At 49.0% G+C, this 24,401-nt stretch overlaps 28 non-coding genes across 28 annotated transcripts; 6 read left to right on the top strand and 22 right to left on the bottom strand.

The window, feature by feature from the left end:
• The first annotated feature begins 942 nt into the window (after nucleotides 1-942).
• Nucleotides 943-1,099, top strand: LOC120529155. Its single transcript, XR_005633672.1, has one exon. It is a non-coding gene; the product is annotated as a U1 spliceosomal RNA (small nuclear RNA).
• Nucleotides 1,100-1,507: 408 nt separating this feature from the next.
• On the bottom strand, nucleotides 1,508-1,625 carry LOC120529096. The gene has a single exon (XR_005633636.1). It is a non-coding gene; the product is annotated as a 5S ribosomal RNA (ribosomal RNA).
• A 525-nt stretch (nucleotides 1,626-2,150) lies between these two features.
• Nucleotides 2,151-2,269, bottom strand: LOC120529073. Its single transcript, XR_005633614.1, has one exon. It is a non-coding gene; the product is annotated as a 5S ribosomal RNA (ribosomal RNA).
• Nucleotides 2,270-3,223: 954 nt separating this feature from the next.
• On the top strand, nucleotides 3,224-3,386 carry LOC120529143. Its single transcript, XR_005633660.1, has one exon. It is a non-coding gene; the product is annotated as a U1 spliceosomal RNA (small nuclear RNA).
• A 408-nt stretch (nucleotides 3,387-3,794) lies between these two features.
• LOC120529072 lies at nucleotides 3,795-3,913 on the bottom strand. Its single transcript, XR_005633613.1, has one exon. It is a non-coding gene; the product is annotated as a 5S ribosomal RNA (ribosomal RNA).
• Nucleotides 3,914-4,435: 522 nt separating this feature from the next.
• Nucleotides 4,436-4,554, bottom strand: LOC120529071. Its single transcript, XR_005633612.1, has one exon. It is a non-coding gene; the product is annotated as a 5S ribosomal RNA (ribosomal RNA).
• Nucleotides 4,555-5,077: 523 nt separating this feature from the next.
• Nucleotides 5,078-5,196, bottom strand: LOC120529070. The gene has a single exon (XR_005633611.1). It is a non-coding gene; the product is annotated as a 5S ribosomal RNA (ribosomal RNA).
• A 526-nt stretch (nucleotides 5,197-5,722) lies between these two features.
• On the bottom strand, nucleotides 5,723-5,841 carry LOC120529069. Its single transcript, XR_005633610.1, has one exon. It is a non-coding gene; the product is annotated as a 5S ribosomal RNA (ribosomal RNA).
• Nucleotides 5,842-6,365: 524 nt separating this feature from the next.
• Nucleotides 6,366-6,484, bottom strand: LOC120529068. The gene has a single exon (XR_005633609.1). It is a non-coding gene; the product is annotated as a 5S ribosomal RNA (ribosomal RNA).
• Nucleotides 6,485-7,009: 525 nt separating this feature from the next.
• Nucleotides 7,010-7,128, bottom strand: LOC120529067. The gene has a single exon (XR_005633608.1). It is a non-coding gene; the product is annotated as a 5S ribosomal RNA (ribosomal RNA).
• Nucleotides 7,129-8,071: 943 nt separating this feature from the next.
• On the top strand, nucleotides 8,072-8,235 carry LOC120529136. The gene has a single exon (XR_005633653.1). It is a non-coding gene; the product is annotated as a U1 spliceosomal RNA (small nuclear RNA).
• Nucleotides 8,236-8,644: 409 nt separating this feature from the next.
• On the bottom strand, nucleotides 8,645-8,763 carry LOC120529135. Its single transcript, XR_005633652.1, has one exon. It is a non-coding gene; the product is annotated as a 5S ribosomal RNA (ribosomal RNA).
• Nucleotides 8,764-9,290: 527 nt separating this feature from the next.
• LOC120529065 lies at nucleotides 9,291-9,409 on the bottom strand. Its single transcript, XR_005633606.1, has one exon. It is a non-coding gene; the product is annotated as a 5S ribosomal RNA (ribosomal RNA).
• A 523-nt stretch (nucleotides 9,410-9,932) lies between these two features.
• On the bottom strand, nucleotides 9,933-10,051 carry LOC120529064. The gene has a single exon (XR_005633605.1). It is a non-coding gene; the product is annotated as a 5S ribosomal RNA (ribosomal RNA).
• A 947-nt stretch (nucleotides 10,052-10,998) lies between these two features.
• On the top strand, nucleotides 10,999-11,161 carry LOC120529147. Its single transcript, XR_005633664.1, has one exon. It is a non-coding gene; the product is annotated as a U1 spliceosomal RNA (small nuclear RNA).
• Nucleotides 11,162-11,569: 408 nt separating this feature from the next.
• Nucleotides 11,570-11,688, bottom strand: LOC120529132. Its single transcript, XR_005633649.1, has one exon. It is a non-coding gene; the product is annotated as a 5S ribosomal RNA (ribosomal RNA).
• A 527-nt stretch (nucleotides 11,689-12,215) lies between these two features.
• Nucleotides 12,216-12,334, bottom strand: LOC120529063. The gene has a single exon (XR_005633604.1). It is a non-coding gene; the product is annotated as a 5S ribosomal RNA (ribosomal RNA).
• Nucleotides 12,335-12,859: 525 nt separating this feature from the next.
• On the bottom strand, nucleotides 12,860-12,978 carry LOC120529062. The gene has a single exon (XR_005633603.1). It is a non-coding gene; the product is annotated as a 5S ribosomal RNA (ribosomal RNA).
• A 945-nt stretch (nucleotides 12,979-13,923) lies between these two features.
• On the top strand, nucleotides 13,924-14,087 carry LOC120529134. The gene has a single exon (XR_005633651.1). It is a non-coding gene; the product is annotated as a U1 spliceosomal RNA (small nuclear RNA).
• Nucleotides 14,088-14,495: 408 nt separating this feature from the next.
• On the bottom strand, nucleotides 14,496-14,614 carry LOC120529195. Its single transcript, XR_005633701.1, has one exon. It is a non-coding gene; the product is annotated as a 5S ribosomal RNA (ribosomal RNA).
• Nucleotides 14,615-15,144: 530 nt separating this feature from the next.
• On the bottom strand, nucleotides 15,145-15,263 carry LOC120529061. Its single transcript, XR_005633602.1, has one exon. It is a non-coding gene; the product is annotated as a 5S ribosomal RNA (ribosomal RNA).
• A 524-nt stretch (nucleotides 15,264-15,787) lies between these two features.
• Nucleotides 15,788-15,906, bottom strand: LOC120529223. The gene has a single exon (XR_005633728.1). It is a non-coding gene; the product is annotated as a 5S ribosomal RNA (ribosomal RNA).
• A 528-nt stretch (nucleotides 15,907-16,434) lies between these two features.
• LOC120529060 lies at nucleotides 16,435-16,553 on the bottom strand. Its single transcript, XR_005633601.1, has one exon. It is a non-coding gene; the product is annotated as a 5S ribosomal RNA (ribosomal RNA).
• Nucleotides 16,554-17,078: 525 nt separating this feature from the next.
• LOC120529222 lies at nucleotides 17,079-17,197 on the bottom strand. Its single transcript, XR_005633727.1, has one exon. It is a non-coding gene; the product is annotated as a 5S ribosomal RNA (ribosomal RNA).
• A 525-nt stretch (nucleotides 17,198-17,722) lies between these two features.
• On the bottom strand, nucleotides 17,723-17,841 carry LOC120529221. The gene has a single exon (XR_005633726.1). It is a non-coding gene; the product is annotated as a 5S ribosomal RNA (ribosomal RNA).
• A 947-nt stretch (nucleotides 17,842-18,788) lies between these two features.
• LOC120529150 lies at nucleotides 18,789-18,948 on the top strand. The gene has a single exon (XR_005633667.1). It is a non-coding gene; the product is annotated as a U1 spliceosomal RNA (small nuclear RNA).
• Nucleotides 18,949-19,357: 409 nt separating this feature from the next.
• LOC120529082 lies at nucleotides 19,358-19,476 on the bottom strand. The gene has a single exon (XR_005633623.1). It is a non-coding gene; the product is annotated as a 5S ribosomal RNA (ribosomal RNA).
• Nucleotides 19,477-20,004: 528 nt separating this feature from the next.
• LOC120529128 lies at nucleotides 20,005-20,123 on the bottom strand. The gene has a single exon (XR_005633645.1). It is a non-coding gene; the product is annotated as a 5S ribosomal RNA (ribosomal RNA).
• Between the last annotated feature and the right edge of the window lie 4,278 nt (nucleotides 20,124-24,401).

The raw sequence follows: 24,401 nt of genomic DNA, 5'->3' as shown, positions 1-24,401 counted from the left end.
GCTGCTTGTTTTTCTCTCCCAAATAGGCAACAGTGGAAGCCCTCTTTTCTATACGACATTCTTATGTTTTTTTTCTCTCCTTCCCTGCCTGTCTTCATTTTTTTTAGTTTTGCCATTCTTTTGAAATTTTTTGAATGTCTTTTGAATTACAATGTACGTTGTCCTTCATGCTGATCCCCTTCTGTCGGCTCTCGCCACCCATTTAAGACCAGCCCTGTTCCCAGTTCCTCCTCATGGATGGATGGATAGACAGACAGATAGATCTCGTGCAGCTCTTCAGACGGGGAGCCTGCAACTTTATAAAGGGGAGCATCGTCCAGAAAGGACCAGCAACCTCGTGTCCTTGCTAAAGTGCAATCCCACAGTGGAATCAAAGGAAGGGCAAGCACCGGCTCAAGTCTCGAACTTGTACCCAGGGCTGCCCCAGATCACTCGGCGGCCTCGGCGCAGGTCTTCCCGATGGTGCTTTGCTGCCGTGTGCGGCGCCACGCCGAGGTGTTCTTCCTCTCGGTCTCCGGGCGCAGGATCGCCTCCCTATTTCGCAGCTTTGCGTCCTCCTGCCGCTTGCCGCCTGCCGCCTGTCTAAGCTGTTGAGCGGCTGTTTATCATTCAGCGTCCGCCCAGTCCTATCTCTCCTGTTTCTCTTCCAGCCAATAAGCTCCAGCGATGCGTGGCTGGTTTGCATAAGAGCGAGGTGCACCTTGGGATTGCTGGCGAAACCTGTCTAATCAAGGTGGTGAGGTCTTTGCAAACCCGTCATCCGAGTCACGGGGCACACGGGCGTCTGGTGAGTGGCTAACTCCGCGCATGCGCGCTCCAGAGGCCGAAGAAGCCCGAAGGATCCCGAAGGAGCCCGAAGGACCGAGGACTGCGCTGGGGAAATCCTCCGCTGCCGGCGGCGAAGCGAAGAAGTGGGAGGATGAGCGCCGGGCTGAACAACTCATACTTACCTGGCAGGGGAGATACCATGATCACTAAGGTGGTTCTCCCAGGGCGAGGCTCATCCATTGCACTCCGGGTGTGCTGATCTCTGCGGTTCCCAAATGCGGAAACTCGATTGCATAATTTGTGGTAGTGGGGACTGCGTTCGCTCTCCCTGATAATCCCGGTTCAAAAAATAGACTGAAAACATGTGTTTCATTTTATGGAGGTGGTGATTGTGAAGCAGGAGCCTGTGACACAACGGCTCTGGGAGCTTTAAGCAATAAATAAAGAAGTTCCAAAAATCAGTCAATCGGTCAATCTGTCTGTCAGTCTGTCCATTTATTTATTTATTTTCAGAACCCCCGCCCCCTAGAAAAATGGTATCAAAAATAATATTAATTTAAATTAACTAATCAATTTATTTATTTATCTTAAGGACCCTCACCCACCGTAATAAAACAATAATACAAATAATCATTCATCCTTTTTGTGCCTCTTTACTGATTTTAAGCCGCTTTCCTTCCTGCCAAGAGCCAAAAGAAAAGACGAGGTGAAGGGCGACACCTGCTGGCAGAAAGGCAAAAGCTTACAGCACTCGGTATTCCCAGGCGGTCTCCCATCCAAGTACTAACGAGCCCGACTCTGCTTAGCTTCCGAGATCAGACGAGTTCGGGCGTATTCAGAGTGGTATGGCCGTAAACGATGGCTGCTTGTTTTTCTCTCCCCAAATAGGCAACAGTGGAAGCCCTCTTTTCTATACGACATTCTTATGTTTTTTTTCTCTCCTTCCCTGCCTGTCTTCATTTTTTTTAGTTTTGCCATTCTTTTGAAATTTTTCGAATGTCTTTTGAATTACAATGTACGTTGTCCTTCATGCTGATCCCCTTCTGTCGGCTCTCGCCACCCATTTAAGACCAGCCCTGTTCCCAGTTCCTCCTCATGGATGGATGGATAGACAGACAGATAGATCTCGTGCAGCTCTTCAGACGGGAGCCTGCAACTTTATAAAGGGAGCATCGTCCAGAAAGGACCAGCAACCTCGTGTCCTTGCTAAAGTGCAATCCCACAGTGGAATCAAAGGGAGGGCAAGCACCGGCTCAAGTCTCGAGCGTGTACCCAGGGCTGCCCCAGATCACTCGGCTGCCAAGAGCCCAGCTTCTGACACGGGTGGAAGGAGGAAAAGAAAAGACGAGGTGAAGGGCGACTCCTAATGGCACAAAGGCAAAAGCTTACAGCACTCGGTATTCCCAGGCGGTCTCCCATCCAAGTACTAACCGAGCCCGACTCTGCTTAGCTTCCGAGATCAGACGAGTTCGGGCGTATTCAGAGTGGTATGGCCGTAAACGATGGCTGCTTGTTTTTCTCTCCCCAAATAGGCAACAGTGGAAGCCCTCTTTTCTATACGACATTCTTATGGTTTTTTTTTTCTCTCCTTTCCCTGCCTGTCTTCATTTTTTTTAGTTTTGCCATTCTTTTGAAATTTTTCGAATGTCTTTTGAATTACAATGTACGTTGTCCTTCATGCTGATCCCCTTCTGTCGGCTCTCGCCACCCATTTAAGACCAGCCCTGTTCCCAGTTCCTCCTCATGGATGGATGGATGGACAGACAGATAGATCTCGTGCAGCTCTTCAGACGGGGAGCCTGCAACTTTATAAAGGGGAGCATCGTCCAGAAAGGACCAGCAACCTCGTGTCCTTGCTAAAGTGCAATCCCACAGTGGAATCAAAGGAAGGGAGGGCAAGCACCGGCTCAAGTCTCGAACGTGTACCCAGGGCTGCCCCAGATCACTCGGCGGCCTCGACGCAGGTCTTCCCGATGGTGCTTTGCTGCCGTGTGCGGCGCCACGCCGAGGTGTTCTTCCTCTCGGTCTCCGGGCGCAGGATCGCCTCCCTATTTCGCAGCTTTGCGTCCTCCTGCCGCTTGCCGCCTGCCGCCTGTCTAAGCTGTTGAGCGGCTGTTTATCATTCAGCGTCCCGCCCAGTCCTATCTCTCCTGTTTCTCTTCCAGCCAATAAGCTCCAGCGATGCGTGGCTGGTTTGCATAAGAGCGAGGTGCACCTTGGGATTGCTGGCGAAACCTGTCTAATCAAGGTGGTGAGGTCTTTGCAACCCGTCATCCGAGTCACGGGGAACACGGGCGTCTGGTGAGTGGCTAACTCCCGCGCATGCGCTCCAGAGGCGAAGAAGCCCGAAGGATCCCGAAGGAGCCCGAAGGACCGAGGACTGCGCTGGGGAAATCCTCCCGCTGCCGGCGGCGAAGCGAAGAAGTGGGAGGATGAGCGCCGGGCTGAACAACTCATACTTACCTGGCAGGGGAGATACCATGATCACTAAGGTGGTTCTCCCAGGGCGAGGCTCATCCATTGCACTCCGGGTGTGCTGACCTCTGCGATTTCCCCAAATGCGGGAAACTCGATTGCATAATTTGTGGTAGTGGGGGACTGCGTTCGGCTCTCCCCTGATAATCCCGGTTCAAAAAATAGACTGAAAACATGTGTTTCATTTTATGGAGGTGGTGATTGTGAAGCAGGAGCCTGTGACACAACGGCTCTGGGAGCTTTAAGCAATAAATAAAGAAGTTCCAAAATCAGTCAATCGGTCAATCTGTCTGTCAGTCTGTCCATTTATTTATTTATTTTCAGAACCCCCGCCCCCTAGAAAAATGGTATCAAAAATAATATTAATTTAAATTAACTAATCAATTTATTTATTTATCTTAAGGACCCTCACCCACCGTAATAAAACAATAATACAAATAATCATTCATCCTTTTTGTGCCTCTTTACTGATTTTAAGCCGCTTTCCTTCCTGCCAAGAGCCAAAAGAAAAAGACGAGGTGAAGGGCGACACCTGCTGGCAGAAAGGCAAAAGCTTACAGCACTCGGTATTCCCAGGCGGTCTCCCATCCAAGTACTAACCGAGCCCGACTCTGCTTAGCTTCCGAGATCAGACGAGTTCGGGCGTATTCAGAGTGGTATGGCCGTAAACGATGGCTGCTTGTTTTCTCTCCCAAATAGGCAACAGTGGAAGCCCTCTTTTCTATACGACATTCTTATGTTTTTTTCTCTCCTTCCCTGCCTGTCTTCATTTTTTTTAGTTTTGCCATTCTTTTGAAATTTTTCGAATGTCTTTTGAATTACAATGTACGTTGTCCTTCATGCTGATCCCCTTCTGTCGGCTCTCGCCACCCATTTAAGACCAGCCCTGTTCCCAGTTCCTCCTCATGGATGGATGGATAGACAGACAGATAGATCTCGTGCAGCTCTTCAGACGGGAGCCTGCAACTTTATAAAGGGAGCATCGTCCAGAAAGGACCAGCAACCTCGTGTCCTTGCTAAAGTGCAATCCCACAGTGGAATCAAAGGGAGGGCAAGCACCGGCTCAAGTCTCGAGCGTGTACCCAGGGCTGCCCCAGATCACTCGGCTGCCAAGAGCCCAGCTTCTGACACGGGTGGAAGGAGGAAAAGAAAAGACGAGGTGAAGGGCGACTCCTAATGGCACAAAGGCAAAAGCTTACAGCACTCGGTATTCCCAGGCGGTCTCCCATCCAAGTACTAACCGAGCCCGACTCTGCTTAGCTTCCGAGATCAGACGAGTTCGGGCGTATTCAGAGTGGTATGGCCGTAAACGATGGCTGCTTGTTTTTCTCTCCCCAAATAGGCAACAGTGGAAGCCCTCTTTTCTATACGACATTCTTATGTTTTTTTTCTCTCCTTCCCTGCCTGTCTTCATTTTTTTAGTTTTGCCATTCTTTTGAAATTTTTCGAATGTCTTTTGAATTACAATGTCGTTGTCCTTCATGCTGATCCCCTTCTGTCGGCTCTCGCCACCCATTTAAGACCAGCCCTGTTCCCAGTTCCTCCTCATGGATGGATGGATAGACAGACAGATAGATCTCGTGCAGCTCTTCAGACGGGAGCCTGCAACTTTATAAAGGGAGCATCGTCCAGAAAGGACCAGCAACCTCGTGTCCTTGCTAAAGTGCAATCCCACAGTGGAATCAAAGGGAGGGCAAGCACCGGCTCAAGTCTCGAGCGTGTACCCAGGGCTGCCCCAGATCACTCGGCTGCCAAGAGCCCAGCTTCTGACACGGGTGGAAGGAGGAAAAGAAAAGACGAGGTGAAGGGCGACTCCTAATGGCACAAAGGCAAAAGCTTACAGCACTCGGTATTCCCAGGCGGTCTCCCATCCAAGTACTAACCGAGCCCGACTCTGCTTAGCTTCCGAGATCAGACGAGTTCGGGCGTATTCAGAGTGGTATGGCCGTAAACGATGGCTGCTTGTTTTTCTCTCCCCAAATAGGCAACAGTGGAAGCCCTCTTTTCTATACGACATTCTTATGTTTTTTTTTCTCTCCTTCCCTGCCTGTCTTCATTTTTTTTAGTTTTGCCATTCTTTTGAAATTTTTCGAATGTCTTTTGAATTACAATGTACGTTGTCCTTCATGCTGATCCCCTTCTGTCGGCTCTCGCCACCCATTTAAGACCAGCCCTGTTCCCAGTTCCTCCTCATGGATGGATGGATAGACAGACAGATAGATCTCGTGCAGCTCTTCAGACGGGAGCCTGCAACTTTATAAAGGGAGCATCGTCCAGAAAGGACCAGCAACCTCGTGTCCTTGCTAAAGTGCAATCCCACAGTGGAATCAAAGGGAGGGCAAGCACCGGCTCAAGTCTCGACCGTGTACCCAGGGCTGCCCCAGATCACTCGGCTGCCAAGAGCCCAGCTTCTGACACGGGTGGAAGGAGGAAAAGAAAAGACGAGGTGAAGGGCGACTCCTAATGGCACAAAGGCAAAAGCTTACAGCACTCGGTATTCCCAGGCGGTCTCCCATCCAAGTACTAACCGAGCCCGACTCTGCTTAGCTTCCGAGATCAGACGAGTTCGGGCGTATTCAGAGTGGTATGGCCGTAAACGATGGCTGCTTGTTTTCTCTCCCCAAATAGGCAACAGTGGAAGCCCTCTTTTCTATACGACATTCTTATGTTTTTTTTCTCTCCTTCCCTGCCTGTCTTCATTTTTTTTAGTTTTGCCATTCTTTTGAAATTTTTCGAATGTCTTTTGAATTACAATGTACGTTGTCCTTCATGCTGATCCCCTTCTGTCGGCTCTCGCCACCCATTTAAGACCAGCCCTGTTCCCAGTTCCTCCTCATGGATGGATGGATAGACAGACAGATAGATCTCGTGCAGCTCTTCAGACGGGAGCCTGCAACATTATAAAGGGAGCATCGTCCAGAAAGGACCAGCAACCTCGTGTCCTTGCTAAAGTGCAATCCCACAGTGGAATCAAAGGGAGGGCAAGCACCGGCTCAAGTCTCGACCGGGTACCCAGGGCTGCCCCAGATCACTCGGCTGCCAAGAGCCCAGCTTCTGACACGGGCGGAAGGAGGAAAAGAAAAGACGAGGTGAAGGGCGACTCCTAATGGCACAAAGGCAAAAGCTTACAGCACTCGGTATTCCCAGGCGGTCTCCCATCCAAGTACTAACCGAGCCCGACTCTGCTTAGCTTCCGAGATCAGACGAGTTCGGGCGTATTCAGAGTGGTATGGCCGTAAACGATGGCTGCTTGTTTTTCTCTCCCCAAATAGGCAACAGTGGAAGCCCTCTTTTCTATACGACATTCTTATGTTTTTTTTCTCTCCTTCCCTGCCTGTCTTCATTTTTTTTAGTTTTGCCATTCTTTTGAAATTTTTCGAATGTCTTTTGAATTACAATGTACGTTGTCCTTCATGCTGATCCCCTTCTGTCGGCTCTCGCCACCCATTTAAGACCAGCCCTGTTCCCAGTTCCTCCTCATGGATGGATGGATAGACAGACAGATAGATCTCGTGCAGCTCTTCAGACGGGAGCCTGCAACTTTATAAAGGGAGCATCGTCCAGAAAGGACCAGCAACCTCGTGTCCTTGCTAAAGTGCAATCCCACAGTGGAATCAAAGGGAGGGCAAGCACCGGCTCAAGTCTCGACCGTGTACCCAGGGCTGCCCCAGATCACTCGGCTGCCAAGAGCCCAGCTTCTGACACGGGTGGAAGGAGGAAAAGAAAAGACGAGGTGAAGGGCGACTCCTAATGGCACAAAGGCAAAAGCTTACAGCACTCGGTATTCCCAGGCGGTCTCCCATCCAAGTACTAACCGAGCCCGACTCTGCTTAGCTTCCGAGATCAGACGAGTTCGGGCGTATTCAGAGTGGTATGGCCGTAAACGATGGCTGCTTGTTTTTCTCTCCCCAAATAGGCAACAGTGGAAGCCCTCTTTTCTATACGACATTCTTATGTTTTTTTTTTCTCCTTCCCCGCCTGTCTTCATTTTTTTTAGTTTTGCCATTCTTTTGAAATTTTTCGAATGTCTTTTGAATTACAATGTACGTTGTCCTTCATGCTGATCCCCTTCTGTCGGCTCTCGCCACCCATTTAAGACCAGCCCTGTTCCCAGTTCCTCCTCATGGATGGATGGATAGACAGACAGATAGATCTCGTGCAGCTCTTCAGACGGGGAGCCTGCAACTTTATAAAGGGGAGCATCGTCCAGAAAGGACCAGCAACCTCGTGTCCTTGCTAAAGTGCAATCCCACAGTGGAATCAAAGGGAAGGGCAAGCACCGGCTCAAGTCTCGAACTTGTACCCAGGGCTGCCCCAGATCACTCGGCGGCCTCGGCGCAGGTCTTCCCGATGGTGCTTTGCTGCCGTGTGCGGCGCCACGCCGAGGTGTTCTTCCTCTCGGTCTCCGGGCGCAGGATCGCCTCCCTATTTCGCAGCTTTGCGTCCTCCTGCCGCTTGCCGCCTGCCGCCTGTCTAAGCTGTTGGCGGCTGTTTATCATTCAGCGTCCGCCCAGTCCTATCTCTCCTGTTTCTCTTCCAGCCAATAAGCTCCAGCGATGCGTGGCTGGTTTGCATAAGAGCGAGGTGCACCTTGGGATTGCTGGCGAAACCTGTCTAATCAAGGTGGTGAGGTCTTTGCAAACCCGTCATCCGAGTCACGGGGCACACGGGCGTCTGGTGAGTGGCTAACTCCCGCGCATGCGCGCTCCAGATGGGAGGCCGAAGGACCCCGAAGGAGCCCGAAGGACCGAGGACTGCGCTGGGGAAATCCTCCGCTGCCGGCGGCGAAGCGAAGAAGTGGGAGGATGAGCGCCGGGCTGAACAACTCATACTTACCTGGCAGGGGAGATACCATGATCACTAAGGTGGTTCTCCCAGGGCGAGGCTCATCCATTGCACTCCGGGTGTGCTGACCTCTGCGATTTCCCCAAATGCGGGAAACTCGATTGCATAATTTGTGGTAGTGGGGGACTGCGTTCGCGCTCTCCCCTGATAATCCCGGTTCAAAAAATAGACTGAAAACATGTGTTTCATTTTATGGAGGTGGTGATTGTGAAGCAGGAGCCTGTGACACAACGGCTCTGGGAGCTTTAAGCAATAAATAAAGAAGTTCCAAAAATCAGTCAATCGGTCAATCTGTCTGTCAGTCTGTCCATTTATTTATTTATTTTCAGAACCCCCGCCCCCTAGAAAAATGGTATCAAAAATAATATTAATTTAAATTAACTAATCAATTTATTTATTTATCTTAAGGACCCTCACCCACCGTAATAAAACAATAATACAAATAATCATTCATCCTTTTTGTGCCTCTTTACTGATTTTAAGCCGCTTTCCTTCCTGCCAAGAGCCAAAAGAAAAAGACGAGGTGAAGGGCGACACCTGCTGGCAGAAAGGCAAAAGCTTACAGCACTCGGGATTCCCAGGAGGTCTCCCATCCAAGTACTAACCGAGCCCGACTCTGCTTAGCTTCCGAGATCGGACGAGTTCGGGCGTATTCAGAGTGGTATGGCCGTAAACGATGGCTGCTTGTTTTTCTCTCCCCAAATAGGCAACAGTGGAAGCCCTCTTTTCTATACGACATTCTTATGTTTTTTTTTCTCTCCTTCCCTGCCTGTCTTCATTTTTTTTAGTTTTGCCATTCTTTTGAAATTTTTCGAATGTCTTTTGAATTACAATGTACGTTGTCCTTCATGCTGATCCCCTTCTGTCGGCTCTCGCCACCCATTTAAGACCAGCCCTGTTCCCAGTTCCTCCTCATGGATGGATGGATAGACAGACAGATAGATCTCGTGCAGCTCTTCAGACGGGGAGCCTGCAACTTTATAAAGGGGAGCATCGTCCAGAAAGGACCAGCAACCTCGTGTCCTTGCTAAAGTGCAATCCCACAGTGGAATCAAAGGGAGGGCAAGCACCGGCTCAAGTCTCGACCGTGTCCCAGGGCTGCCCCAGATCACTCGGCTGCCAAGAGCCCAGCTTCTGACACGGGTGGAAGGAGGAAAAGAAAAGACGAGGTGAAGGGCGACTCCTAATGGCACAAAGGCAAAAGCTTACAGCACTCGGTATTCCCAGGCGGTCTCCCATCCAAGTACTAACCGAGCCCGACTCTGCTTAGCTTCCGAGATCAGACGAGTTCGGGCGTATTCAGAGTGGTATGGCCGTAAACGATGGCTGCTTGTTTTCTCTCCCCAAACAGGCAACAGTGGAAGCCCTCTTTTCTATACGACATTCTTATGTTTTTTTTCTCTCCTTCCCTGCCTGTCTTCATTTTTTTTAGTTTTGCCATTCTTTTGAAATTTTTGAATGTCTTTTGAATTACAATGTACGTTGTCCTTCATGCTGATCCCCTTCTGTCGGCTCTCGCCACCCATTTAAGACCAGCCCTGTTCCCAGTTCCTCCTCATGGATGGATGGATAGACAGACAGATAGATCTCGTGCAGCTCTTCAGACGGGAGCCTGCAACTTTATAAAGGGAGCATCGTCCAGAAAGGACCAGCAACCTCGTGTCCTTGCTAAAGTGCAATCCCACAGTGGAATCAAAGGGAGGGCAAGCACCGGCTCAAGTCTCGAGCGTGTACCCAGGGCTGCCCCAGATCACTCGGCTGCCAAGAGCCCAGCTTCTGACACGGGTGGAAGGAGGAAAAGAAAAGACGAGGTGAAGGGCGACTCCTAATGGCACAAAGGCAAAAGCTTACAGCACTCGGTATTCCCAGGCGGTCTCCCATCCAAGTACTAACCGAGCCCGACTCTGCTTAGCTTCCGAGATCAGACGAGTTCGGGCGTATTCAGAGTGGTATGGCCGTAAACGATGGCTGCTTGTTTTTCTCTCCCCAAATAGGCAACAGTGGAAGCCCTCTTTTCTATACGACATTCTTATGTTTTTTTTTTCTCTCCTTCCCTGCCTGTCTTCATTTTTTTTAGTTTTGCCATTCTTTTGAAATTTTTCGGAATGTCTTTTGAATTACAATGTACGTTGTCCTTCATGCTGATCCCCTTCTGTCGGCTCTCGCCACCCATTTAAGACCAGCCCTGTTCCCAGTTCCTCCTCATGGATGGATGGATAGACAGACAGATAGATCTCGTGCAGCTCTTCAGACGGGAGCCTGCAACTTTATAAAGGGAGCATCGTCCAGAAAGGACCAGCAACCTCGTGTCCTTGCTAAAGTGCAATCCCACAGTGGAATCAAAGGAAGGGCAAGCACCGGCTCAAGTCTCGAACTTGTACCCAGGGCTGCCCCAGATCACTCGGCGGCCTCGACGCAGGTCTTCCCGATGGTGCTTTGCTGCCGTGTGCGACGCCACGCCGAGGTGTTCTTCCTCTCGGTCTCCGGGCGCAGGATCGCCTCCCTATTTCGCAGCTTTGCGTCCTCCTGCCGCTTGCCGCCTGCCGCCTGTCTAAGCTGTTGAGCGGCTGTTTATCATTCAGCGTCCGCCCAGTCCTATCTCTCCTGTTTCTCTTCCAGCCAATAAGCTCCAGCGATGCGTGGCTGGTTTGCATAAGAGCGAGGTGCACCTTGGGATTGCTGGCGAAACCTGTCTAATCAAGGTGGTGAGGTCTTTGCAACCCGTCATCCGAGTCACGGGGCACACGGGCGTCTGGTGAGTGGCTAACTCCGCGCATGCGCGCTCCAGAGGCCGAAGAAGCCCGAAGGAGCCCGAAGGAGCCCGAAGGACCGAGGACTGCGCTGGGGAAATCCTCCGCTGCCGGCGGCGAAGCGAAGAAGTGGGAGGATGAGCGCCGGGCTGAACAACTCATACTTACCTGGCAGGGGAGATACCATGATCACTAAGGTGGTTCTCCCAGGGCGAGGCTCATCCATTGCACTCAGGTGTGCTGATCTCTGCGATTTCCCCAAATGCAGGAAACTCGATTGCATAATTTGTGGTAGTGGGGGACTGCGTTTGCGCTCTCCCTGATAATCCCGGTTCAAAAAATAGACTGAAAACATGTGTTTCATTTTATGGAGGTGGTGATTGTGAAGCAGGAGCCTGTGACACAACGGCTCTGGGAGCTTTAAGCAATAAATAAAGAAGTTCCAAAAATCAGTCAATCGGTCAATCTGTCTGTCAGTCTGTCCATTTATTTATTTATTTTCAGAACCCCCGCCCCCTAGAAAAATGGTATCAAAAATAATATTAATTTAAATTAACTAATCAATTTATTTATTTATCTTAAGGACCCTCACCCACCGTAATAAAACAATAATACAAATAATCATTCATCCTTTTTGTGCCTCTTTACTGATTTTAAGCCGCTTTCCTTCCTGCCAAGAGCCAAAAGAAAAAGACGAGGTGAAGGGCGACACCTGCTGGCAGAAAGGCAAAAGCTTACAGCACTCGGGATTCCCAGGAGGTCTCCCATCCAAGTACTAACCGAGCCCGACTCTGCTTAGCTTCCGAGATCGGACGAGTTCGGGCGTATTCAGAGTGGTATGGCCGTAAACGATGGCTGCTTGTTTTCTCTCCCCAAATAGGCAACAGTGGAAGCCCTCTTTTCTATACGACATTCTTATGTTTTTTTTCTCTCCTTCCCTGCCTGTCTTCATTTTTTTTTTAGTTTTGCCATTCTTTTGAAATTTTTCGGAATGTCTTTTGAATTACAATGTACGTTGTCCTTCATGCTGATCCCCTTCTGTCGGCTCTCGCCACCCATTTAAGACCAGCCCTGTTCCCAGTTCCTCCTCATGGATGGATGGATAGACAGACAGATAGATCTCGTGCAGCTCTTCAGACGGGAGCCTGCAACTTTATAAAGGGGAGCATCGTCCAGAAAGGACCAGCAACCTCGTGTCCTTGCTAAAGTGCAATCCCACAGTGGAATCAAAGGGAGGGCAAGCACCGGCTCAAGTCTCGACGTGTACCCAGGGCTGCCCCAGATCACTCGGCTGCCAAGAGCCCAGCTTCTGACACGGGTGGAAGGAGGAAAAGAAAAGACGAGGTGAAGGGCGACTCCTAATGGCACAAAGGCAAAAGCTTACAGCACTCGGTATTCCCAGGCGGTCTCCCATCCAAGTACTAACCGAGCCCGACTCTGCTTAGCTTCCGAGATCAGACGAGTTCGGGCGTATTCAGAGTGGTATGGCCGTAAACGATGGCTGCTTGTTTTCTCTCCCCAAATAGGCAACAGTGGAAGCCCTCTTTTCTATACGACATTCTTATGTTTTTTTTCTCTCCTTCCCTGCCTGTCTTCATTTTTTTTAGTTTTGCCATTCTTTTGAAATTTTTCGAATGTCTTTTGAATTACAATGTACGTTGTCCTTCATGCTGATCCCCTTCTGTCGGCTCTCGCCACCCATTTAAGACCAGCCCTGTTCCCAGTTCCTCCTCATGGATGGATGGATAGACAGACAGATAGATCTCGTGCAGCTCTTCAGACGGGAGCCTGCAACTTTATAAAGGGGAGCATCGTCCAGAAAGGACCAGCAACCTCGTGTCCTTGCTAAAGTGCAATCCCACAGTGGAATCAAAGGGAGGGCAAGCACCGGCTCAAGTCTCGAACGTGTACCCAGGGCTGCCCCAGATCACTCGGCTGCCAAGAGCCCAGCTTCTGACACGGGTGGAAGGAGGAAAAGAAAAGACGAGGTGAAGGGCGACTCCTAATGGCACAAAGGCAAAAGCTTACAGCACTCGGTATTCCCAGGCGGTCTCCCATCCAAGTACTAACCGAGCCCGACTCTGCTTAGCTTCCGAGATCAGACGAGTTCGGGCGTATTCAGAGTGGTATGGCCGTAAACGATGGCTGCTTGTTTTTCTCTCCCCAAATAGGCAACAGTGGAAGCCCTCTTTTCTATACGACATTCTTATGTTTTTTTTCTCTCCTTCCCTGCCTGTCTTCATTTTTTTTAGTTTTGCCATTCTTTTGAAATTTTCGAATGTCTTTTGAATTACAATGTACGTTGTCCTTCATGCTGATCCCCTTCTGTCGGCTCTCGCCACCCATTTAAGACCAGCCCTGTTCCCAGTTCCTCCTCATGGATGGATGGATAGACAGACAGATAGATCTCGTGCAGCTCTTCAGACGGGAGCCTGCAACTTTATAAAGGGGAGCATCGTCCAGAAAGGACCAGCAACCTCGTGTCCTTGCTAAAGTGCAATCCCACAGTGGAATCAAAGGAAGGGCAAGCACCGGCTCAAGTCTCGAACTTGTACCCAGGGCTGCCCCAGATCACTCGGCGGCCTCGACGCAGGTCTTCCCGATGGTGCTTTGCTGCCGTGTGCGGCGCCACGCCGAGGTGTTCTTCCTCTCGGTCTCCGGAGCGCAGGATCGCCTCCCTATTTCGCAGCTTTGCGTCCTCCTGCCGCCTGCCGCCTGCCGCCTGTCTAAGCTGTTGAGCGGCTGTTTATCATTCAGCGTCCGCCCAGTCCTATCTCTCCTGTTTCTCTTCCAGCCAATAAGCTCCAGCGATGCGTGGCTGGTTTGCATAAGAGCGAGGTGCACCTTGGGATTGCTGGCGAAACCTGTCTAATCAAGGTGGTGAGGTCTTTGCAAACCCGTCATCCGAGTCACGGGGCACACGGGCGTCTGGTGAGTGGCTAACTCCGCGCATGCGCGCTCCAGAGGCGAAGAAGCCCGAAGGATCCCGAAGGAGCCCGAAGGACCGAGGACTGCGCTGGGGAAATCCTCCGCTGCCGGCGGCGAAGCGAAGAAGTGGGAGGATGAGCGCCGGGCTGAACAACTCATACTTACCTGGCAGGGGAGATACCATGATCACTAAGGTGGTTCTCCCAGGGCGAGGCTCATCCATTGCACTCCGGGTGTGCTGACCTCTGCGATTTCCCCAAATGCGGGAAACTCGATTGCATAATTTGTGGTAGTGGGGGACTGCGTTCGCGCTCTCCCCTGATAATCCCGGTTCAAAAAATAGACTGAAAACATGTGTTTCATTTTATGGAGGTGGTGATTGTGAAGCAGGAGCCTGTGACACAACGGCTCTGGGAGCTTTAAGCAATAAATAAAGAAGTTCCAAAATCAGTCAATCGGTCAATCTGTCTGTCAGTCTGTCCATTTATTTATTTATTTTCAGAACCCCCGCCCCCTAGAAAAATGGTATCAAAAATAATATTAATTTAAATTAACTAATCAATTTATTTATTTATCTTAAGGACCCTCACCCACCGTAATAAAACAATAATACAAATAATCATTCATCCTTTTTGTGCCTCTTTACTGATTTTAAGCCGCTTTCCTTCCTGCCAAGAGCCAAAAGAAAAAGACGAGGTGAAGGGCGACACCTGCTGGCAGAAAGGCAAAAGCTTACAGCACTCGGTATTCCCAGGAGGTCTCCCATCCAAGTACTAACCGAGCCCGACTCTGCTTAGCTTCCGAGATCGGACGAGTTCGGGCGTATTCAGAGTGGTATGGCCGTAAACGATGGCTGCTTGTTTTTCTCTCCCCAAATAGGCAACTATGGAAGCCCTCTTTTCTATACGACATTCTTATGTTTTTTTTTTTCTCTCCTTCCCTGCCTGTCTTCATTTTTTTTAGTTTTGCCATTCTTTTGAAATTTTTCGAATGTCTTTTGAATTACAATGTACGTTGTCCTTCATGCTGATCCCCTTCTGTCGGCTCTCGCCACCCATTTAAGACCAGCCCTGTTCCCAGTTCCTCCTCATGGATGGATGGATAGACAGACAGATAGATCTCGTGCAGCTCTTCAGACGGGAGCCTGCAACTTTATAAAGGGGAGCATCGTCCAGAAAGGACCAGCAACCTCGTGTCCTTGCTAAAGTGCAATCCCACAGTGGAATCAAAGGGAGGGCAAGCACCGGCTCAAGTCTCGAAGCGTGTACCCAGGGCTGCCCCAGATCACTCGGCTGCCAAGAGCCCAGCTTCTGACACGGGTGGAAGGAGGAAAAGAAAAGACGAGGTGAAGGGCGACTCCTAATGGCACAAAGGCAAAAGCTTACAGCACTCGGTATTCCCAGGCGGTCTCCCATCCAAGTACTAACCGAGCCCGACTCTGCTTAGCTTCCGAGATCAGACGAGTTCGGGCGTATTCAGAGTGGTATGGCCGTAAACGATGGCTGCTTGTTTTCTCTCCCCAAATAGGCAACAGTGGAAGCCCTCTTTTCTATACGACATTCTTATGTTTTTTTTCTCTCCTTCCCTGCCTGTCTTCATTTTTTTTAGTTTTGCCATTCTTTTGAAATTTTTCGAATGTCTTTTGAATTACAATGTACGTTGTCCTTCATGCTGATCCCCTTCTGTCGGCTCTCGCCACCCATTTAAGACCAGCCCTGTTCCCAGTTCCTCCTCATGGATGGATGGATAGACAGACAGATAGATCTCGTGCAGCTCTTCAGACGGGAGCCTGCAACTTTATAAAGGGAGCATCGTCCAGAAAGGACCAGCAACCTCGTGTCCTTGCTAAAGTGCAATCCCACAGTGGAATCAAAGGGAGGGCAAGCACCGGCTCAAGTCTCGAACGTGTACCCAGGGCTGCCCCAGATCACTCGGCTGCCAAGAGCCCAGCTTCTGACACGGGTGGAAGGAGGAAAAGAAAAGACGAGGTGAAGGGCGACTCCTAATGGCACAAAGGCAAAAGCTTACAGCACTCGGTATTCCCAGGCGGTCTCCCATCCAAGTACTAACCGAGCCCGACTCTGCTTAGCTTCCGAGATCAGACGAGTTCGGGCGTATTCAGAGTGGTATGGCCGTAAACGATGGCTGCTTGTTTTCTCTCCCCAAATAGGCAACAGTGGAAGCCCTCTTTTCTATACGACATTCTTATGTTTTTTTTTTCTCTCCTTCCCCTGCCTGTCTTCATTTTTTTTAGTTTTGCCATTCTTTTGAAATTTTTCGAATGTCTTTTGAATTACAATGTACGTTGTCCTTCATGCTGATCCCCTTCTGTCGGCTCTCGCCACCCATTTAAGACCAGCCCTGTTCCCAGTTCCTCCTCATGGATGGATGGATAGACAGACAGATAGATCTCGTGCAGCTCTTCAGACGGGAGCCTGCAACTTTATAAAGGGAGCATCGTCCAGAAAGGACCAGCAACCTCGTGTCCTTGCTAAAGTGCAATCCCACAGTGGAATCAAAGGGAGGGCAAGCACCGGCTCAAGTCTCGAACTCGTACCCAGGGCTGCCCCAGATCACTCGGCTGCCAAGAGCCCAGCTTCTGACACGGGTGGAAGGAGGAAAAGAAAAAGACGAGGTGAAGGGCGACTCCTAATGGCACAAAGGCAAAAGCTTACAGCACTCGGTATTCCCAGGCGGTCTCCCATCCAAGTACTAACCGAGCCCGACTCTGCTTAGCTTCCGAGATCAGACGAGTTCGGGCGTATTCAGAGTGGTATGGCCGTAAGCGATGGCTGCTTGTTTTCTCTCCCCAAATAGGCAACTATGGAAGCCCTCTTTTCTATACGACATCCCTATGTTTTTTTTTCTCTCCTTCCCTGCCTGTCTTCATTTTTTTTAGTTTTGCCATTCTTTTGAAATTTTTCGAATGTCTTTTGAATTACAATGTACGTTGTCCTTCATGCTGATCCCCTTCTGTCGGCTCTCGCCACCCATTTAAGACCAGCCCTGTTCCCAGTTCCTCCTCATGGATGGATGGATAGACAGACAGATAGATCTCGTGCAGCTCTTCAGACGGGAGCCTGCAACTTTATAAAGGGAGCATCGTCCAGAAAGGACCAGCAACCTCGTGTCCTTGCTAAAGTGCAATCCCACAGTGGAATCAAAGGGAGGGCAAGCACCGGCTCAAGTCTCGAACGTGTACCCAGGGCTGCCCCAGATCACTCGGCTGCCAAGAGCCCAGCTTCTGACACGGGTGGAAGGAGGAAAAGAAAAGACGAGGTGAAGGGCGACTCCTAATGGCACAAAGGCAAAAGCTTACAGCACTCGGTATTCCCAGGCGGTCTCCCATCCAAGTACTAACCGAGCCCGACTCTGCTTAGCTTCCGAGATCAGACGAGTTCGGGCGTATTCAGAGTGGTATGGCCGTAAACGATGGCTGCTTGTTTTCTCTCCCCAAATAGGCAACAGTGGAAGCCCTCTTTTCTATACGACATTCTTATGTTTTTTTTCTCTCCTTCCCTGCCTGTCTTCATTTTTTTTAGTTTTGCCATTCTTTTGAAATTTTTCGAATGTCTTTTGAATTACAATGTACGTTGTCCTTCATGCTGATCCCCTTCTGTCGGCTCTCGCCACCCATTTAAGACCAGCCCTGTTCCCAGTTCCTCCTCATGGATGGATGGATAGACAGACAGATAGATCTCGTGCAGCTCTTCAGACGGGAGCCTGCAACTTTATAAAGGGAGCATCGTCCAGAAAGGACCAGCAACCTCGTGTCCTTGCTAAAGTGCAATCCCACAGTGGAATCAAAGGGAGGGCAAGCACCGGCTCAAGTCTCGAACGTGTACCCAGGGCTGCCCCAGATCACTCGGCTGCCAAGAGCCCAGCTTCTGACACGGGTGGAAGGAGGAAAAGAAAAAGACGAGGTGAAGGGCGACTCCTAATGGCACAAAGGCAAAAGCTTACAGCACTCGGTATTCCCAGGCGGTCTCCCATCCAAGTACTAACCGAGCCCGACTCTGCTTAGCTTCCGAGATCAGACGAGTTCGGGCGTATTCAGAGTGGTATGGCCGTAAACGATGGCTGCTTGTTTTTCTCTCCCCAAATAGGCAACAGTGGAAGCCCTCTTTTCTATACGACATTCTTATGTTTTTTTTCTCTCCTTCCCTGCCTGTCTTCATTTTTTTTAGTTTTGCCATTCTTTTGAAATTTTTCGAATGTCTTTTGAATTACAATGTACGTTGTCCTTCATGCTGATCCCCTTCTGTCGGCTCTCGCCACCCATTTAAGACCAGCCCTGTTCCCAGTTCCTCCTCATGGATGGATGGATAGACAGACAGATAGATCTCGTGCAGCTCTTCAGAAGGGAGCCTGCAACTTTATAAAGGGAGCATCGTCCAGAAAGGACCAGCAACCTCGTGTCCTTGCTAAAGTGCAATCCCACAGTGGAATCAAAGGAAGGGCAAGCACCGGCTCAAGTCTCGAACTTGTACCCAGGGCTGCCCCAGATCACTCGGCCTCGGCGCAGGTCTTCCCGATGGTGCTTTGCTGCCGTGTGCGGCGCCACGCCGAGGTGTTCTTCCTCTCGGTCTCCGGGCGCAGGATCGCCTCCCTATTTCGCAGCTTTGCGTCCTCCCCCCTGCCGCTTGCCGCCTGCCGCCTGTCTAAGCTGTTGAGCGGCTGTTTATCATTCAGCGTCCCGCCCAGTCCTATCTCTCCTGTTTCTCTTCCAGCCAATAAGCTCCAGCGATGCGTGGCTGGTTTGCATAAGAGCGAGGTGCACCTTGGGATTGCTGGCGAAACCTGTCTAATCAAGGTGGTGAGGTCTTTGCAAACCCGTCATCCGAGTCACGGGGCACACGGGCGTCTGGTGAGTGGCTAACTCCGCGCATGCGCGCTCCAGAGGCCGAAGAAGCCCGAAGGATCCCGAAGGAGCCCGAAGGACCGAGGACTGCGCTGGGGAAATCCTCCGCTGCCGGCGGCGAAGCGAAGAAGTGGGAGGATGAGCGCCGGGCTGAACAACTCATACTTACCTGGCAGGGGAGATACCATGATCACTAAGGTGGTTCTCCCAGGGCGAGGCTCATCCATTGCACTCGGGTGTGCTGACCTCTGCGATTTCCCCAAATGCGGGAAACTCGATTGCATAATTTGTGGTAGTGGGGACTGCGTTGCGCTCTCCCTGATAATCCCGGTTCAAAAAATAGACTGAAAACATGTGTTTCATTTTATGGAGGTGGTGATTGTGAAGCAGGAGCCTGTGACACAACGGCTCTGGGAGCTTTAAGCAATAAATAAAGAAGTTCCAAAAATCAGTCAATCGGTCAATCTGTCTGTCAGTCTGTCCATTTATTTATTTATTTTCAGAACCCCCGCCCCCTAGAAAAATGGTATCAAAAATAATATTAATTTAAATTAACTAATCAATTTATTTATTTATCTTAAGGACCCTCACCCACCGTAATAAAACAATAATACAAATAATCATTCATCCTTTTTGTGCCTCTTTACTGATTTTAAGCCGCTTTCCTTCCTGCCAAGAGCCAAAAGAAAAAGACGAGGTGAAGGGCGACACCTGCTGGCAGAAAGGCAAAAGCTTACAGCACTCGGGATTCCCAGGAGGTCTCCCATCCAAGTACTAACCGAGCCCGACTCTGCTTAGCTTCCGAGATCAGACGAGTTCGGGCGTATTCAGAGTGGTATGGCCGTAAACGATGGCTGCTTGTTTTTCTCTCCCCAAATAGGCAACAGTGGAAGCCCTCTTTTCTATACGACATTCTTATGGTTTTTTTTTCTCTCCTTCCCTGCCTGTCTTCATTTTTTTTAGTTTTGCCATTCTTTTGAAATTTTTCGAATGTCTTTTGAATTACAATGTACGTTGTCCTTCATGCTGATCCCCTTCTGTCGGCTCTCGCCACCCATTTAAGACCAGCCCTGTTCCCAGTTCCTCCTCATGGATGGATGGATAGACAGACAGATAGATCTCGTGCAGCTCTTCAGACGGGAGCCTGCAACTGTATAAAGTGGAGCATCGTCCAGAAAGGACCAGCAACCTCGTGTCCTTGCTAAAGTGCAATCCCACAGTGGAATCAAAGGGAGGGCAAGCACCGGCTCAAGTCTCGAGCGTGTACCCAGGGCTGCCCCAGATCACTCGGCTGCCAAGAGCCCAGCTTCTGACACGGGTGGAAGGAGGAAAAGAAAAGACGAGGTGAAGGGCGACTCCTAATGGCACAAAGGCAAAAGCTTACAGCACTCGGTATTCCCAGGCGGTCTCCCATCCAAGTACTAACCGAGCCCGACTCTGCTTAGCTTCCGAGATCGGACGAGTTCGGGCGTATTCAGAGTGGTATGGCCGTAAACGATGGCTGCTTGTTTTTCTCTCCCCAAATAGGCAACAGTGGAAGCCCTCTTTTCTATACGACATTCTTATGTTTTTTTTTCTCTCCTTCCCTGCCTGTCTTCATTTTTGTTCAGTTTTGCCATTCTTTTGAAATTTTTCGAATGTCTTTTGAATTACAATGTACGTTGTCCTTCATGCTGATCCCCTTCTGTCGGCTCTCGCCACCCATTTAAGACCAGCCCTGTTCCCAGTTCCTCCTCATGGATGGATGGATAGACAGACAGATAGATCTCGTGCAGCTCTTCAGACGGGAGCCTGCAACTTTATAAAGGGAGCATCGTCCAGAAAGGACCAGCAACCTCGTGTCCTTGCTAAAGTGCAATCCCACAGTGGAATCAAAGGGAGGGCAAGCACCGGCTCAAGTCTCGAACGTGTACCCAGGGCTGCCCCAGATCACTCGGCTGCTCATACTTACCTGGCAGGGGAGATACCATCTCTCCTGTTTTGGTTTAGGGACCGCCTCACGGCCCCTGGTTTGGTAAGTAGGTTGGCAGGCCCACCACTTTTTCAGCCCTTGGGTGCGCGGCGGTTTAAGATTGTAGGTTGTGTTCCTGAGCTGTTTGAAAAGAAGCAAACAAAGAAGAGAGTGAGGAAGACGACGACGACGGCGAAAATTGCCATCGAGTGGACAAGAGGAGCCCACGGCTCGAGAATGGTTCCGGAAGAGGATCGAAAAATGCAGTTCGGTTCCAGTTGATGAACGAGCAGAAGATGGACCGGAAATCGTTCATGACCACCATCCTGCTGGGAATCCTCGGATTTCTTCCCAGGCAAGTTGATTTTATTTTTGCTCTCCCAGATAGACAAACCTTCGAGTTGGTTTTTACAAATAGCATGTTGGTGGAAAGGTGTCTTAAGGTGTGGAAGGAAAAAAGGGAAATGGAATTGGTTTTAGTAGACATGACAATGCAGTCCCTAGCACAGAGGGAAACAAAATCGATCACTGTTGCCATGTTGTCTGAAAAAATTAGAATAGAGAACATTCAACAGTGGTTAGGAAGGTTTTGTAAAGTTGAAAGAGGGATGGCAGGAAGAGACGAGCACGGAATTAAAACAGGCTATTACAACTTTCAAGTAAAGTTGAGAATCAGTGAGGAAGGTGATCTCAAACACCTGCCACTGACTATCCAGATTGGCGCAATCAGAGGGATAATATTTTACAGCAGTCAGCCGAAGATGTGCAGAAAGTGCGAACAGGAAGGGCACGTAGCGGCTGACTGCAAACAGGAAAAATGTAAAATTGCGGAGAGTTGGGGCACCTGACAAGGAACTGCCAAGAAAAAATAATGTGTCATCTGTGTGGGGAAAAATACCCACAGTTTTAAAAGTTGCCCGTTGTCATATGCAAATAAGTGTAAAAAGGTAGAGACAGTTAACATCCAATTAAGACGAGAGGAAGAAGAAGAAGAGGAAGTAAGCGAAGAAGAAGGGGGAAATAGCGTTGTGTTATTTCAAACCCCTATTGGAAGTGATGAAAAGCGTAAGGGTCAAATAGAAGGTAGTGAGGTCCCAAGAGGGAATCAGACAGTGGAAGAGAAGAATAAGAAAGAAGATGAGGAGAAATTCTCTTCCCTGGGTAGCAGAGAAGGGAATATGCAAAACAGTCTGGGGAATATTCAACAGGAACTAGAGGAGATGACCAACATATTACTAAGCTCACCTCTAATACCCACAATAGACAATGATAATACAGGGATCAAGGATTGGTATCAATTAGTGCAAGAGAGTAATGAACAAGTAGATGGAAAAGATAGTGGAGAGGTAACAGCCAGCCCAAAAGCGACTTTCCTTAGAAAAGAATCGGTCGAAGCCTTCTCAAAAATCACCCTGATGAAGGAACAAAACAAAAAGAGATCACGCACTCTAGAGAGCGATAGAAACAAGAAGAGGAGACCAGAAGAGGAAGAAAGAAAGAAGACATTTAAATAACCCAAAACCCATGAGGATTGCTTCAATTAACGTCAGAAGCATCAAGAGGGGAAGTAAAAGAGAAATGGTGTTTAGAGCCCTTCAAGAGATAGAAGCAGATATTATTTGTATCCAAGAATGTGGCCTCCCCTTTCAGAGGTCATATTCAAGATATGAAGAAGTTTGGAAAGGAGGGGAAGCTTTCTTTTCTGGTTCGAATGAAAGTAAGAGTGCGGGGATAGGGTTTTTAATTAAAAACAAAAATATCGAAGTCATAAGTTTTGAGATAATTCTTCAGGGAAGACTAGCCACCCTAGCTGTTAACATGGATGGGGAAAAGCATACTATTGTAAATATATATGCACCCCCACAAACTAATGAGAGGATGGAAGTCTTCCACAAATTAAGGACAGAACTACAAGGGATGGAAGAAGTTATAATAGCCGGAGACATCAACTGTCAAATAGTCTAAAAAGAAAAGATCCTTGGATAAAACATCCATCCATCCATCCATTCTCTAACCCGCTGAATCCGAATACAGGGTCACGGGGGTCTTCCAGAGCCAATCCCAGCAAACACAGGGCACAAGGCAGGAACCAATCCTGGGCAGGGTGCCAACCCACCGCAGGACACACACAAACACACCAAGCACACCACTAGGGCCAATTTAGAATCACCAATCCACCTAACCTGCATGTCTTCAGATTGTGGGAGGAAACCGGAGTGCCCAGAGGAAACCCATGCAGACACGGGGAGAACATGCAAACTCCACGCAGGGAGGACCCGGGAAACGAACCCGGGTCTCCTAACTGCGAGGCAGCAGCACTACCACTGCGCCACCCTGGATAAAACATCTAGGTTCTTAATCAACATGATGAAAGACTTCCTAATAAAAGATCACTTCACAGAGATAGAGAAGGAGAAAGATGGATATACATGGAGAGCAGAAGGGGGGAACTGGAGATCAAGAATAGATTACATCTTAAGTAGTGCGAGATATACAACTAAAAGCTTTCAAATTAAACCAACCTGTTTTTCTGATCACAATGTTATTTTGTCGGAATGTGAGGGAGAAAACAGGAACAACAGAGGCAAAGGGTTTTGGAAGCTAAACACGCTACTTTTAGAAGATCAAGAAATTAGAGCAGAGTTCGAAAACTCTAGGGCCAAGCTCTTTTTTCAAAGAAAAGGAAAAGAAAAAAATAAGAGAGAGAAAGAACAGTTAGTGCTGCTTCAAGAAGAGCTGGAAGAAGCATATCAGCTGGAAAAAGGAGGGATAGGGACCGGGAGACAGGTGGAGCAGATAAAGGCAGAAATGGTGGACATCTTCAAGAGAAAGGAGGAGAAACTAAAGTTCCAAAGTAGGGTTCAGTATTTGGAAGAGGATGAGAAGTGAACACGCTTCTTCTTCAAAAAAATAAAACAAAGGATTAAAAAGAGCAGTATTGACTCCCTGAAAGACAAAGAAGGGAACATACAAACAGAAGAGGAAAAAAAACAGCAAATGGTAGAAACCTTCTTCGGAGAGTTATACAGCCGTAAAAACAGAGAAATCCAGATAGAAGTGCAGAAAGAGATCGATAGGAAGATCACAAAACAACAACAAACAGAAATGATAAAGGAGTTCAACATGAACGAACTTGACAAACCAATGAAAACCATGAAGAAAAACAAGACACCGGGTGCAGACGGACTAACGGCAGAATTTTACATAACGTTCTGGCCCTTAATTAAAGAAGATATGTTGGAGATCTTCCAAGAAATATTGAGAGGGGAAGAAGGCCCCAAATCATGGAAGAACGGAACTATCACTTTGATCCCAAAAGATGGGGGCAAAACAGAAATTACTAACTGGAGGCCAATAACCCTCTTATGTCAGGATTATAAACTGCTAACTAAGGTTGTTGCAAATCGTTTTATGGAAGTCCTGAGGGATATCATTCAAGAAGACCAGGGGCCTCATGTATAAACGGTGCGTACGCACCACGTTCAAATCCCGATGTATAAAACCTACACTTGGCGTAAAGCCACGCACTTTTCCACGGTACCTCATGCCTTGTCGTATGCAAGTTCTCCGCTCGGTTTTGCAAACTGGCGGCACCCAGCGTCAAAGCAATGGTATTGTTCTTGTGTGATTACTCATTATTTTCATGACGCGGCTTTATAAATACACAGAAACTAACCGCATATTGTTTATTAGTGTAATGCATCTGATTGTAATTAACTCGTAACAATATAATGGTTCAGGGAACAGCCATAGTATTCCAAATGCCATAACTGCTTTAGCGTTGTTACTCTCACTTCTCCTTCTTCTTCTTCTTCTTTAAGCT

Source organism: Polypterus senegalus, chromosome 4 (genome assembly GCF_016835505.1).
Source record: "Polypterus senegalus isolate Bchr_013 chromosome 4, ASM1683550v1, whole genome shotgun sequence".
NCBI lineage: Eukaryota > Metazoa > Chordata > Cladistia > Polypteriformes > Polypteridae > Polypterus > Polypterus senegalus.
The sequence above is the reverse complement of the archived record's forward strand: the minus strand, read 5'-3'. Positions and strand labels throughout refer to the sequence as shown.